The sequence below is a fragment of the Ursus maritimus genome, unplaced genomic scaffold (genome assembly GCF_017311325.1).
Source record: "Ursus maritimus isolate PB19 unplaced genomic scaffold, ASM1731132v1 scaffold_12, whole genome shotgun sequence".
NCBI classification, from domain to species: Eukaryota; Metazoa; Chordata; class Mammalia; order Carnivora; family Ursidae; genus Ursus; species Ursus maritimus.
In genome coordinates this window covers 30098755-30113714 of record NW_024423564.1, presented here as the reverse complement: position 1 = coordinate 30113714, position 14960 = coordinate 30098755, and the positions used below count along the sequence as shown (strand labels likewise).

General features: G+C 43.6%; 1 non-coding gene across 1 annotated transcript; it reads right to left on the bottom strand.

Annotated features, from left to right (window-relative positions):
- Nucleotides 1–14748: 14748 nt before the first annotated feature.
- Nucleotides 14749–14960, bottom strand: LOC121102148. Its single transcript, XR_005834236.1, has one exon. It is a non-coding gene; the product is annotated as a small nucleolar RNA U3 (small nucleolar RNA).

The following is a 14960-nucleotide window of genomic DNA, read 5'->3' as shown; positions in this document are numbered from 1 at the left end:
CTGCCTGGGCACACCTGCTGTTTCTGTCATCAGTCCTGCCTGGATTTGAATTCTGGCGGTAGCAAGCTACTTAACCTCCCTAAGCCTCAGTTTCTTTATCTGTAAGTGGGAATAGCAATAGTACCTACCAATGGGGTTTTTTTGTGACGGTTGAACGAGGTGATTCATCTAAGGTGCCGTGCCTGCCAGAGAGTAAGTACTCAGTAACATTCCAGTGTCGCTATTATTTTCATCCCCAACTGTGACAGAGACTGCCAGCGTCCCCTACTATGCTTTCTCTCCTTCCTTGGTATGGACTTTTCAATGCACACCTGGTAACACAGCATAAAATATGCATAAACTAAAATATGTCCTGACTTACTTGGGTCTAGATGTGGCCGTGCGACTAAATTCTAGCCCAAAGAATGGGAATGGAAGGGAAATGTGCAATTTCTGGATTGGGCCCTTAAAGGGAAGGGCATGCCATCCCCTTCCCCATTGCTGCCGGTTAAATTGCAGGTTTTAGAAGTGGGTACCGTGTGGACTGCAGACCCAGAGCAACACACCAGGTATGGCCCAGCACTAGAGCAGAAGACTAGGCCCCGGGCAACTTCAAGAGCTGGGTTACATAAAGGAGTAAACTCTTGTCTTGTTGAAGCCCCCGTTCATTAGGGGGTTCTCATACATGCAAGTCCTGAAGACTTTGCTGCTCAAACTGCTGTGCAGGGAGCTTCTCAGAAATGCAGAGTCTCAGATAGTTACCCAGACCGATGAAATAAAAATCTCTAGTTTAACAAAACGATACCCAGGTAATTTATAGGGATGGTAAAACTTGAGAAGCATTGTCCTAAAGAGAACACCTATCACTAACAAGCCAGTCATCATCAGGAGCTGGGAAACAGACGGTGCTGGTGACTAGTGTTTCTACCACCATTGGGATCTGCCTCTCCCATCAGCCTCTCGCTGGGCTCTCACTGGGGAGGAGTTGGGGTTTTGCTGGTGCTTGAGCTTACGGTAACTTCCATGCCTCCCTTTTGCTTCTGCCGTCAACCATTCCGTTCATATCACCGTGGCAACCATAGGAAGGCGATGTGATAGTCATATTGCTTTTGTTGACTGATTGAAGAGGTGGTGGGACTACATATTCTCTCAGGAGTCTGAGGTTTTTGTAGGTCCTATAACCACTCTAACGACATATGCGCCTGTGCTCAGGTGACGGACACCCTACCACAAACCCAGATAGCTAAACTACCCCATTGCATTGTTTCACCTTCAGGCTGGGTCTGGGTTAGCTGCTTAAAGCTCGCTCAACCATGGGATAACCTGCTCATTTGAGCCTTTCCAGAATGTCCCTGGGAAACTGCCAAATAGCCTGGCATGGAAATTGGCTGGAGTCGTTTCAGGGGAAGACCCGCCCAAAGGACTCACCCAGGTGTTAAGCCAAGCTGTGTATATACTGTAAAGAAATCTATGTTTTCAATTTGCCACTGGGAAACTATAATTCAATAGTAGCCACATAAATCAGTACTTTGAAACGAAGCACTGCCTAGATGGAAACCTCTTCAAGATGTATCTCCAGGGGTTTAACCCAAATCTTTCCTATGACTTAGGCCTGCCGGCTCTTTATCTGGCTTGGGTTGTGGTGGAAACAGCTGGTCACCAGCCAGATGACAATCCTTCATCCTTCATCGTCTTGAAGATGGTGATTAAATCAGTCATCATCTCCTCTTCGCCAGGATGTTGTGAAGATTCTGTCAGCACTGTGCCCAGAGCTCCCTGGAGATAAACGGTGAGCAAACATAGTTTGCTATTAATTTCTCATCACACTAGGCAGAAAATTGAGTCCACATCAGTATTTTCATTCCTGCCTGAGAAGTAGCTGATGCATACTCAAGATTACAGCTTCCACTTAACAGTTCTAAGTAACCGCTGTTATGCAGGGGATTAGGTGTTTCGGGTGTCCATTTCTGAAGGTGGAAGAAGAGCTTTGAGTGTGGATTGGGCCATATAAGTAGCAATAATAGCTCGGACTGTATACTAGCCGGGCACTTGACTTTGACTTACTTGTCACAGCAAACCTGGCAGGTCTGGATATCCCCATTTGACAGATGAGGAAACTGGGAGGTCAGACAACCTGCCCTGGGTCACCTAGCCAGCAGGAGACTGGGGCACTGTTAGGTAATGTGCATACCTTATCTCATTCCACCCTCACCAGACACTCAGAGAAAGGCATCATCCCCATTGAAGAGATAAACAAATGGACTCGGACAGGCTAACTGGTTCCACATTGTAAGCAGCAGACACCAGCCTCAAACTCAAGCGTGCCCACAAACAGAGCTCTGCTCTCTCACCAAACGACACAGCACATGTCTGGTGCTCCCGTCAGCAATTCGAAAGAGGTTGTGAAAGCTGCGTTGACATCTGGTTATGTAAATCTGCCCCAAGCTAAGGTTTTCCTTCATTCTTTAGTAATAGAGGGTCTTGATGTGTCTCAGCATCTGTCCTTAGCGTTACGACTTGTTTCCTCTGTTTGGCTGACAGTCATGAAAGGGCAGTCCACCCAAGGTAATGTAATTATTTCCCCTCACTGAATGTTCAAGGCATGACCGTCTTTACTCATGGTCTTTTACTCAGAAATGAGACAGCTCTGTCTTAACTATGTGATGCAGAGTAAATGTGAAGAGTGGCATGCAACAGGTCCAGAAAGGTGGGTGCAGGAAAACACTGTAACATTTGCTGGGCCCTCCGGACAGATGTGACTTTTCCTTCCAGCATGGCATTTCAGACAGATTCTCAAGCTGTTACCAACCCAAGCGGCACCCTGCGCCTGCATCTCCTGACCTTTATTTTTACTGGATCTCTTTCTTCTGTTGACGGTCACTGTACTCCACCATCTGGGCTAGGACAAGAATCAGATATTTGTGGTCCCTGGGGAGAAAGAACCAGTTTTACTGGAAGAAATTGCTTAGAAGAAAGAAAGAATGTGTAAAGTTGAGGAAGCTAACATTCCCACCCCTGCTGGTACCCCTGTAACCCACCCCCCTTTAGATTTACATTTCAAAGCCTCCAGACTGCTGCTGTTGTTTTCCCTTGGCCTTTCTTATCCTTTCTAATTGTTCCTTATCCATAGTAGTTTATTCTAATATCTTACCTAAAGTGGGCTCAGGTTGCCGGGAGTAAATTTTAACCAAAACAGGAATTGTCATTTGAAAACCACATGTGTGTTCTGTATGTTTGACCCCTTGTAAAGGTGAGGAGAGCTCTTAAAAGATAAAACAGCTATTATGTAGACAATAGAAGCAGAAGAATCTTCTCATTCACCAGGACTAAAATTAGAGTCAGCGGTGACCAAGAAAGTATGCAGATGGCGCAATCAGAAGGAGCTCAGAGGAGGCCTGGAAAAAGGTGGGGATGTTTTAAAATATTGTAAACAGTTATTCTATTATTTACAGAATAAAATTAGCCCAATGACACATTCTAAGTATGGCCTCAGTTCTTCCAGCAGCCAGAGCTAAAGACATGGGAAATACCGCGTGTGCTCAGTGACGGTGAATCAGGACTGGTGCGGTTGCTTTGGGGAAGATTGCAAGAGGTAGTCCGTTAACAACTCCTGCTGAACCCTTAGGTGCTGGAACTTAGTCACTCTCCTAATTGTAGGAAATTAAATTAATTCTTGGCCTCAGGCTTAATTCCCTGTTTATAAATAGAGCCTTCTGCCAATAGTTCAACCACTTGCTCTTTGTCCGTGGGACTGAGAAGCTGCAGAGTGCAGTGGGGAGAGCTCCAGCTAGTCTGAACTGCCTTGGAGGCAAGTTAGGTCACATGGGTGTGCTTTTGCTTCCTCATCTGTGAAATGGGGTTAATGGTAGTATTCAGCTCATGGCATTGTATGGATTCACTGAGTTAACACATATGAAGCACTTAGGATGGTATCTAGCATGTTGAGTGCTTAATACATTTAAATGGTTTTCATTAATGAAGGTTCTAAAATATTTGGAGGATATGTCCATAAGCAAGAAAAAAAAAAATCTGGAAAATAAAGCTGTTCAAATGTGTTATTATGCTAGAGCTGAGAAAATGGACACTGCCCAGATAGGAACGGATTGTGCCTTTCTTTCCTTTCAAAAGTCAGCAAAGGCAAGTCATTGAGGACTTAATGTCTCACAAGCAGCTTTTCATACATTCATTAACTTGTTTATTTTGCTCAGCAAATCAGAGTAACCAGACTGTGTATTATTAGGAACCCTCTTTGGTTGGTTATGAATGTTTCTAAGTAGTTCTCTAAACTTGGGTCAGACCCAATGAGCCATCTGGCCAAAGGCCTGAAGACAGATTTCTGAAGAATAGCTGCAAGGAATTGTGTCTTGGGCTAATTTATTGGGTCCTCAATCAGGAATGTTAACTATTTTAATTGCATAAAGGATAAGGAATTGGTTGCTGATATAGGGGAGGACAAAACATTGTTTTCCCTCTACCCATCTTAGGTTCATTGAGCTGGCCCTGAAAGTTAGACTGACAAAAGACATTAACAAGAGGAAATCAAACAGATGTCTGTTAACAAGCGCATAGGACGTATACACAGGAGCACCCAGAGGTGAGTAACTCAAAGGGATAGATAGAATTGGGTTGGCATTGCATCTTTTAAAAATTCCTGTGTAATTAACATACAGCGTTTCAGGTGCACAATAGTGATTCAACAATTCCATATGTTACTCAGGGCTCATCGTGATAGGTGTACTCTTAACCCCCTTCATGTATTTCACCCATCCCCCCCTTACCCACCTCCCATCTGCTAACCACCAGTTTGTTCTCTATATTTTAGTCTGGTTTTGTTGTTGTTGTTGTTGATTTGTCTCTCTCTTTTTTTAAAGATTTATTTATTTATTTGAGAGAGGGAGAGAGACCACGTGAGCGGGGAGGGGGGCGGAGGGAGAAGGAGAGAATCTCAAGCACACTCCCTGCTGAGTGGGGAGCCCAACTCAGGGCTTAATCCCACAACCCTGAGATCATGACCTGAGCTGAAACTAAGAGTCAGATGCTCAACCGAATGAGCCACCCAAGCGCCCCATCTCTTTTCTCTCTCTCTTTTTTTTAAGTAAGCTATACACCCAGTGTGGGGTTTGAACTCATGATCCCCAGATCAAGAGTCGCATGCTCTACAGACTAAGCCAGCCACCCCTTTGTTTGTCTCTTTTGTTCATTTGTTTAGTTTCCTAAATTCCACATATGGCTGAAATCACATGGTATTTATCTTTCTCTGACTGACTTGTTTCACTTAGCATTATAACCTCTAGGTCCATCCATGTCGTTGCAAATGGCAAGATTTCATTCTTTTTTATGGCTGAGTAATATTCCATTGTGTATGTATGTATCACATCTTTATCCATTCATCTACTGATGGACACATGAGTTGCTTTCATAATTTGGCTATTATAAATAATGCTGCAATAAAAATAGGGGTGCATATATCTTTTCAAAATAGTGTTTTCATATTCTTTGGGTAAATACCCAGTAGTGGAATTACTGGATCACACGGTAACTCTTGTTAATTTTTTGAGAAACCGCCATACTATTTTCATAGTGGCTGCAGCAGTTTGTATTCCCACCAACAGTGCTTGAGGATTCCTTTTCCCCCCACATCCTCTCCAATACTTATCATTTCTTCAGTTTTTTATTTTAGCCATTCTGGCAGGTGTGAGGTGTTATCTCATTGTGGTTTTGATTCGTATTTCCCTAATGATGAGTGATATAGAGCATCTTTTCATGTGTGTGTTGGCCATCTGTGTGTCTTCTTTGGAGAAATGTCTGCTCGTGTCTTCTTCCCATTTTTTAATTATATTATTTGGATTTCTTTGCTGTGAGTTGTTTAAGTTCTTTATATATTTTGTTTATTAACCCCTTTATCAGATATGTCATTTGCAAATGTCATCTCCCAAACAGTATGTTGTCTTTTTGTTTTGTTGATTGTATAGCATTTTAACAACAGAACAATACATTTTTAGTGAAGTGTCAAAGAAACAAAAGGACTTTGAGCTTCTAGGGGTGGCAAATTGTGGAAAGACAAATGTACAAGGAAATTAATGGTAGGTAAGGGGTAATTTTAGCTAGTGAAGATTGTTTTGTAGATTTCTTTGGTGCTATCTCTGAGCTGATAAGGATCTAGAGTTGTCTCCAGTGATTAACTTCTGTCCTTCCTGGTAGAGAAAAGAGACAGGGTACCTTTACATCCTACTTTTAGGCAAATAGGCGTGGGCCGAGAGCTTTTTTTAAATCTGCTTCTTCTCAATTGCCTTCAGCTCAAAATATTCCTTACGCCAAAGTGGCATATTTTAGGATGGCATATTCTGGTACCCATTCTTCACTGGGCTGATCAGTATTTTGTATTTCTTTTTCATTAACTTGAAACTTGCACTAAGACTGATCGTTGGGACTGAACATGTTCAAATTTTTCTAATCTATTCAAGAAGATAAAAAATTATCTCCATAATCAGAAATAATTGGTCACTGCTTCCTTCGAGAATTTTATAAAATACCTGACCCATGAAATGCCAAATTACAGAACAAATGACTAAGGGGTGATCATTCACAAAACACAAAGAATCTTTCCTTCTGTTCAGCAGAGTTAACTCCTCTGGAGCTCAGAAAAAGAAGTGGGTTATACGTAATGTTTAGCAAACGCATCTGTTGCTTATAGCAAAGCACATTTGCACTTTAAACAGGGTGCTCATTTAAAAAGTACTCTCTGTCCAGGGCATTGGGCATCTTTGTCTATTCATCTATCCCTCTGCCAGCCAAAGAAGGAAAAAAAGTGAATGGAGGTCTTGCAAGATAACGCAACTCATACAGTCTTTCCATTGCATTTTTAACTCTGCCAGTCCCAGTCCACACTTAGATAAAATGATGATGAGATGTAAAGTGTTATCCCTGTGAGATCTCAACCTTACTTGAAGGTTCAGCTCAATTTGTTACATTTTTTTAAACTAGACATAGATCATGAGGTATATGCAGGGCTTAAGCCTTCATTTTATTATGTCAACAATCCACCCTCCACTACACCCACTCTGATTGAAAGATCCTCTTTAGAATTCAGTTGTACTAACAAAGAAGAGGAGGTAGGAATGGGAGAGTGAGGTGCAGGAAAACTGCTCAGGTCTGTTCATTCATTTCTTTAAGAGATCATCTAGCTCTTACCCTATAGAAGTGGGGCAATGTGCTAAGTGCTGGGGTAGATCAGATGTACTGGATCCCTCTCGAGGAAGAATTTACTCCTTGCTTTATTCTCTGTTCTTGCCCCACCCTCTGCTCCCTGCCCCCCTCTTTTGTTCAGCACCATTCCAGAGGGGGCAGTTCCCAGTGGGAGAACAGTCAGAGAACAGGACAAGTCCTCAAAAAATCCAAGGCCAGTGGCCTGATGAGACTGGCACTTCTCATCAGCTGTAATCATCCCTCCCCCTTTTGTCTCTCTCTGCCTCTCGCTGCTTTCCTCTGTACCCACATGTTGGCATTCAAGGACACAGCTTGTACTCGTTAACTCATTCTCATGGAGTCTTCTAAGTGGTCTGGTGTCTTTTTTTCTGATTACAAAAGTAACACATGTTCATTGTTACATAAAAGTCAAATATTACAGAAATGCATGTCCTTTGAAAACATATTACTCCATCCCTCCAACCTCTGCAGACTTTCCTTTTAACTTCAAGTAAAAGACAAAGCCTTTCAGGGGCCTACTGATGTGCATACCCCTTCTTCTCTGACCCCGGGGACCTCCAATTCGGGCCCTATTTCCTATGCTCCAGCATTACGGTGTTCAGCTTGCCTGCGTTTCAGCACCTTTACGCCAGCTGTTGCTTCTGCTGGAATGTTCTCTCCCAGATATCTGCGTGGCTTCTGTCTTAGTCAGCTTGGACTGCCGTAACAAAATACCATAGACTGGGTGACTTAAACAACAGAGATGTATTTTCTCACAGCTCTGGAGGATGTGAGTGCAAGATCAAAGTTCTAGCCAATTTGGTTTCTACTGAGAACTCTCTTCCTGGCCTGCAGACAACCGCCTTCTTGCTGTGTCCTCACATAGCCTTTCCTTGGTGCATGCGCACAACCTCAGTTAGCCTCAGCAACTTCCTTCGAGGCCCCATCTGCAAACACAGCCACAGTGGGGGATAGGGCTTCACCACAGGAGTCTGGGGGAAGACACAAACATCCATGTATAACATCCTCCTGCTTCTACTCTTGTTTACGTGTTGCCTTCTCAGAGAGGCCTTCTCTGGCCTCCACTTAAAAATGCAGGGTATGACTTCTCACAATTCTGTGGGTCAGCCGGGTTCGCTGGGGTCATTGAAGAGCTGCAGTCATCTGACTGAGCCCAAGGGGTGTGCCATTGCCTTCCCCGCCTGCCCAGGCCCCAGTGCTGCTGGTACAGGGCCTCTCTCTTCAGGGAAATCTCATTCTTTTATGGTCTCTAGTCCAGCACAAATGTTGGACTAAGGTCAGGAATGGAAGCTTCGAGGCCCCTCAGGGCCTGGGTTCCTGATGAACCAGTCAGGGACAGCACGGCCCATTGCAAGAGGATGCGGACACATAACAGTATGATTGGTCAGCTGTCATAACCGGAGTAATCTGCCAAGTGATCCTGTGATAAGTTGCCACTCCACTCAGTGGAGTTTTTTCTCAGTTATTATCCCTNACAACAAATTTGAAATACAGAGAGATATTTGCCCATTTTTGTTCACTGCTATATCTATCACCTAAAATGGAACCTGACCAATGGTGGGTGCCTTGTAATCATTTAAGTCACTGAAAACATTCATTTGAAATGTTTTCCACACCCTTCATCTTTAACAGCTTTAGGACTGTGGACACGCTTCTACCATTAAAAAAAAAAAGCACTTTCCCATAAAAGTATCCCATTTTACTTTTCACAACAACCTCAGGAGGCAGGCGGTGTAAGTATCATCGCTCCCACCTTAGAAATGAGGGGAGAAAGGCCTAGATGATGGAGGGTGGCTCGCCCCAGGTCCCAGGGCTGACTTCCCATGCCAGGCTTTCCACCAGCCATCATGCACCCTTTCAGGTGCAACTGAGAAACCCACCCTCTGCCTCGCATATTTCCCTCTCCGGCACTTTGTGCTTGAGGAGCTCTGTAGGGTAAATGGTTTTGGTTACCCAACTGGCTAGAGACCATGACGTCTTTCAGGGACAAGAAGCATTATCTCTTTGAAATCTCCCTGTGGAGGCCAAAACCTAAAGGTCTCCATGATCCAGAGCCATCAAGACACTAAAAGGCAAGGGTGTCAGGGCCTGTCTCTGTGGACCTTGCCCTGGACGGCACTGCACTGTTTGTGTAAAGTTAAACTTTAAATCTGCGTGTCCAACCAGTGGTTGCCAGGTGGTTCTGGTCTGGACAAGCCTTGGTTTAGTCTGTAGGGAACAGAAAACAATTGCCTTTCAAGCGTTGAGCTGCTAGTCCATCCAGAGAAGGTTTGGTTAATGAGTACATCTTCGCATCAAAGGGAAATCACAGCAGGTGGAGATAATACTCAACTGTGTATATTCAAAATAGTCCGTGGTGGCTTTAGGGGGTAGAGAAGAAGGCTCATCTCCTTTAAGAAAAGCCGGTTGAGAGATAGCTTGCCAACCGTAGCTAGAAGCAAGTTAGAGGTTAGAGTAAAAGCAGTCATTTTTGAAATAGGAAGTTTTCTCCTTTCTGCCTCATTCTTTCTCTTGACTTGTGATGGTGTTTTTTATTTGCTACTTAATGTCATCCTAAGTAAAAATTAAAATTTTAGATTTTTATCATAAAATTTACCGTTCATCTTTATATTATGCAATGTCCTTTTTGCTTTCTTTTTTCAATTGGTGTATAGTTGACATACATATTACATTACTTTCAAGTGTCCAACAGAGTGATTTGACAAGTCTGTACGTTATGTTGTGCTCACCTTAAGTGTAGCTCCCATCTGTCCCCAGACAACGCTATTCCAGTACCAGTGACTCTATTCCCTGTGCTGTGCCTTTCATCCCCGTGACTCCTTCATTCATAACTGGAAGCCTGTGTCTCCCACTTCCCTTCACCCATTTTGCCCACCCCCTTCACTGGACATTCTAAATACCAATATAAGAATATTATTAAACTTATATGCCAAATAGTGAAATCACACAATCTGTATTTCGTGGCGCAGACACACATGCAGGTATGGTGCTAACCAGAACAGTGGAAGTGCCAGACAATACGAACTCAACTGTTTTGATTTCACCAGATGACACACACACTATCAACACTCTACCTTTGGTTACTGGTGAGTAAGAAAAGAAAAGAGGAGGAACTTTGGGTTTTCATTTTTCCCTTTCTTTCTATGTTATCATATTTTGCATATGTGGTTGGCTAATTCAGGGAAATAACATGAATAAGAAAGGATATGATAGGGCTCTTCAGTCATTTGCTAAATAACTGACATTATTTACATTTAGAGCACCATTACTTTCTTTCTGCATTCAAATCAAGTTCTGGTTCAACTGGAGAGCAAGTGCCCTCAGGGCTCTGAATGCCCACCAGCTCAGTCACCTTGTCCTTGCTTGGGTAGTACTGATCTCCCAGGCACCCTGGGGATCCATGGTAGTTCTGCGCTCATGGGTCATCAAGACTGTGACATGCAAACGGATCAGCAAGGAAGCGTAGACACTCATGTTGTACCTGTTTCCTCTATTCACACACGTGCTCCTGGTCCCATCAGTGTGTAAAATCCAAGCTCAAAGACACAATTATTAAAAACCTCAGAAGGTGGGGCGCCTGGGTAGCGCAGTCGTTAAGCGTCTGCCTTCGGCTCAGGGCGTGATCCTGGCGTTCCGGGATCAAGTCCCACATCGGGCTCCTCCGCTGGGAGCCTGCTTCTTCCTCTCCCACTCCCCTGCTGTGTTCCGTCTCTCGCTGGCTGTCTCTCTGTCACATAAATAAATAAAATCTTTAAAAAAAAAAAACCCTCAGAAGGCAATAGCAGAGCATTAAAGCAGGCGTGGTGTGACTGTATATCTCTTGCTTTCCTTTTTTTTTTTTTTTTAAATACTGGTTTTAAGTAGCCTCTACACTCAACGTGGGGCCCGAACTTAGAACCCCAAGATGAAGAGGCACACGCTCTACTGACTGAGCCAGCGAGGCAGACCCAGCTCTTGCACTCTTAGAGCAGGGCTTCATGGCCCTTGCTCACCAAGGGGAAGGACGGTTTGCTGGAGGAGCTGTAACACACTCCCTTCCACCTGTGCTCGCCACTATTCTCACCACACAGTCTCCATCTTTGGCCAGGAGAGTGTTAACATTTGTTTATAGAGTTACCCATCCTGAAAGAGATGAGGAAAGGGAACCATTCTTTTCTTAATTCATTCAGTACATAGGTATTGATTGCCTATTTGCAAGGCACAAACTTCTGATGTCTAATTACCCAATCTGACTCTCAGTAGAAATGGAGTTAACAATTGACCATGAGGAAGTCTCCATAAAGTCTCAATAGTATGGGCTTTGGGAAGCTTCTATGTTGGTGAACACCTTTACCTATTGGGAGGGTGAAGCCCTGGGAACTCTTCCCGACTTTATCCTATGTATATCTTCATCTGGCTGTTCATGTGTATCCTCTATCACATCTTTTAATAGACTGGTAAATGTATATATTTCTGTGAGTTCTGTAAGCTGTTCTAGCAAATAATCAAATCTACGGGGGTGGAAGTCACGGGAACCTCTGATTGTAGCCATGTCAAACAGAAGTTATGGGTAACGCGGTGACCTACTACTTAAATCGTCATTTGAAATGGGGGCAGTCTCATGGGACTGAGCCCTTCACCTGATCTGATGTCTTCTGCAGGTGGATGTCTGAATTGAGTTAATTTGTAGGACACCCAGCTGGTGTCACAGAATTGCTTGATATGGAAAACCCCAAACTCTGTACATCTGGTATCAGAGGCGTCATGAGCATGGTAGTCATGTGAGAATAAAGGAGAAACGCAGGACTGAGGTTTTGCACAACACACATGTTGTTAACATACTTTTTCCTTCTTAATAGCTCCTAATTGGCGATATATTCCTGGCAGTACAGTAGGAAGTATAAAGCTTCCATCTTCAGTGTTCTACAAGCTCTAGAAGATGAGAAATGATAATAATAGCATAATTGACACCACACTGGGGAGCCCGCCGTGATCTTCTCTTATTTACCTCTGCAGTCCTTTATAATCCATTTCATTTATTACCCTGTCATCTTCCAAGGCCAGCCATCTTTCTCTCCTTCCCTCTTTCCTCCCTCTTTCCCTACCTCCTTCTCTCCTCCTTCCCACCCCTCCTTTCCTCCCTCCATCCTTCCTTCCCCCTTCCTTCCCTCCCTTCTGTTTCACCATCTCTTTGATCATTAAGATTAAAGTTGTATTTGAATATCCATTTATCTATCAAATATGTATTGATGAGATAGGATAGGTGGGAAGACAGTAGTGGACAACATAAATATGGCCCCTGCTTTCACAGAGCTTACACTCTGGTGGGGAAAAACCAATAAAGATATTAGTTAATAAATATTTTCATCTAAAGGTAACTGCCGGGGCACCTGGGTGGCTCAGTCAGCTAAGCATCTGACTCTTGGTTTCAGCTCAGGTCATGATCTCGGGGTCATGGGATCGAGCCCCACGTTGGGCTCTGTGCTCAGTGGGGAGTCTGCTTGGGATTCTCTCTTTCTCTCTCTCTGCCCCTCCCTCCCCCCACTCTCTCTCTAAAATAAATAAATGAATCTTTAAAAAAATAAAGTTAACTGCCATCAGAAAAAAACAAATACATGGTGTAATAAAGAGTGATTTGGGATGCTAATTTGGATTGAGGGTCAGTGATGCCTTTCAGAGAAGGTAGTAATTGCATTGAGATCTAAACTAGACCTTCTCGGGGCGCCTGGGTGGTGCAGTCATTAACCGTCTGCCTTCGGCTCAGGGCATGATCCCGGCGTTCTGGGATCGAGCCCCACATCAAGCTTCTCCGCTAGGAGCCTGCTTCTTCCTCTCCCACTCCCCCTGCTTGTGTTCGCTCTCTCACTGGCTGTCTCTCTCTGTCAAATAAATAAATAAAATCTTTAAAAAAGTAAATAAATAAACTGGGCCTTCTCAAACTATAATTTGCATATGAATCAAGTGGTGGTATTGTATAAATGCAGATTATAATTTAGTAGGTGAGCGGTTGTGCCTGGGTTCACATTTCTTCTAAGGTCCCAAGTGATTCCTATGGGGTTAGTCCATGGAGCACTCGTGGGTTAGAAAAGACAATAAGAAGAATCTAAAGAGAGCTCCAGAAAGAGAAAACAGCAATTGCGTAGGTGCTGAGATGAGAAAAAGTTTAATGTTTGGGTTAGAGAAATACTGTTTGATAGACACTAGGAGCAGTGAGTAAGGGATGAGGAATATGCAAGAAGGTCAAAGAAGTAGGCCAAATCATGCAGGGCCTTCTGGGCCAGAAAGTTTCAGTTTATTTTAGTGTGATGGAAGGCACAGAAGATGTCAAGGGGGTAAGAGTAATGACGTAGGAAAGATGTTAGGGTTCGCAGCCGATGGCCAAGAAAGAATTCTTGAGACGTATTTGGTGCAAAAAGATGGTTTTATTAAAGCACAGGGGCAGGACCCGTGGGCAGAAAGACCAGTACTGGGGTCATGAGGAGTGGCCCATTACATACTTTCAAGTTGGAAGGGGGTTAGGGATAGTGTAAGTCTCTAAGGAATTTTGGAAACAAGGTTTCCAGGACCTTGAGGGGACTAGCTATTGTTGGGGAAAGGTCATTTATTACTGTCTAATAAAACCTGAGACATGAGACCCTTCAGGTGTATATCGGTGGGCCATATGGTTGGGGGACGATTGCCAACATATATCTTGGTTGGCGGGGTAGAGGTAAAGGAAGTTTCTAAAGGAATTTTTGTATGTTAAAGTAGACTTACAGGATCCTGGGGTCAGGCTAAGATTGCCTTTTACCCTTAGCAAAGTATCAACATCGAGGCAGTTAAGTTGCTAGAGGAATGTCATTCTGCCTGTTGTTTCAAGGACTTGTCAATGGGCTGTAGGTAGTAAGGAAACTTAATTTTTCTTCTGCTTCTGTTTACCGCATCAAGTAACATGATTAGATTTAAGCTCTTGAGAAGTAACCTGATAACTATGTGAATAATGAATTTTAGGGGAGCAAGAGTGGAAAGAGAAGAGATTTTAGGAAGCCAGAGTGGTACTCCTTGTGTGAGATGTTGGTGGCTTGGACCAGGAGAGCAGCAACGGACATCAAGAGCAGCAGACAGCTTGGATGGTGATAATGTGGCAGAGCCGACAGGACAAGTGTGTGAATCAGATATAGGGGAGCTGGGAAAGGGAATTAAGGAGGTCAATCGGATTTATGTTTTGATCAATAAATAGCAGGTGACACCATGTCCTGAGATGTAAAACCAAAGCAATAGCAAAAAAATCAAATCTTGTATTTTCGGTAAATGGAAAAGGGAAAATAATCTAGAATGATTCTTACTTCTAAAGCCTCTGTTTGTATGTTTACTGGTGTAAATTTCATTTAGAATCTGACATTAGAATCAGGGTGGAAGGGCAAATGCAACTGAGAATTCCTTCCCTCCCTCCCTTCTCTCTCTCTTCCTTCCTTTTCCTTTTCGTTCCTTTCTTTTCCTTTCCTTTCCTCTTTTCTTTTTTTTCTTCTTTCCTTTCTTCCTCCCTCCCTCCCTCTCTTTCCTTCCTTCCTTCCTTCTTTCTTTCTTAGCCACTCAGGGGTCTCTCTCTCTCACAGAGCCACTCTCCTCTTCTCTCTCATAAAGGAAGAGGAGAAAGTTCATCAGTGACAAATGGCAGTGGCAGAAGCAACACTAAGAGCCAGTTTCACCCTCAGGAGAGAACACTGCCTCTCTTCTCATGGTTTCCAGTGCTCTCCATGTTCAGAGAAACTTCTCTAGTAACAAACTATAGAAATGATGCCTGAAAGTACAGTCTT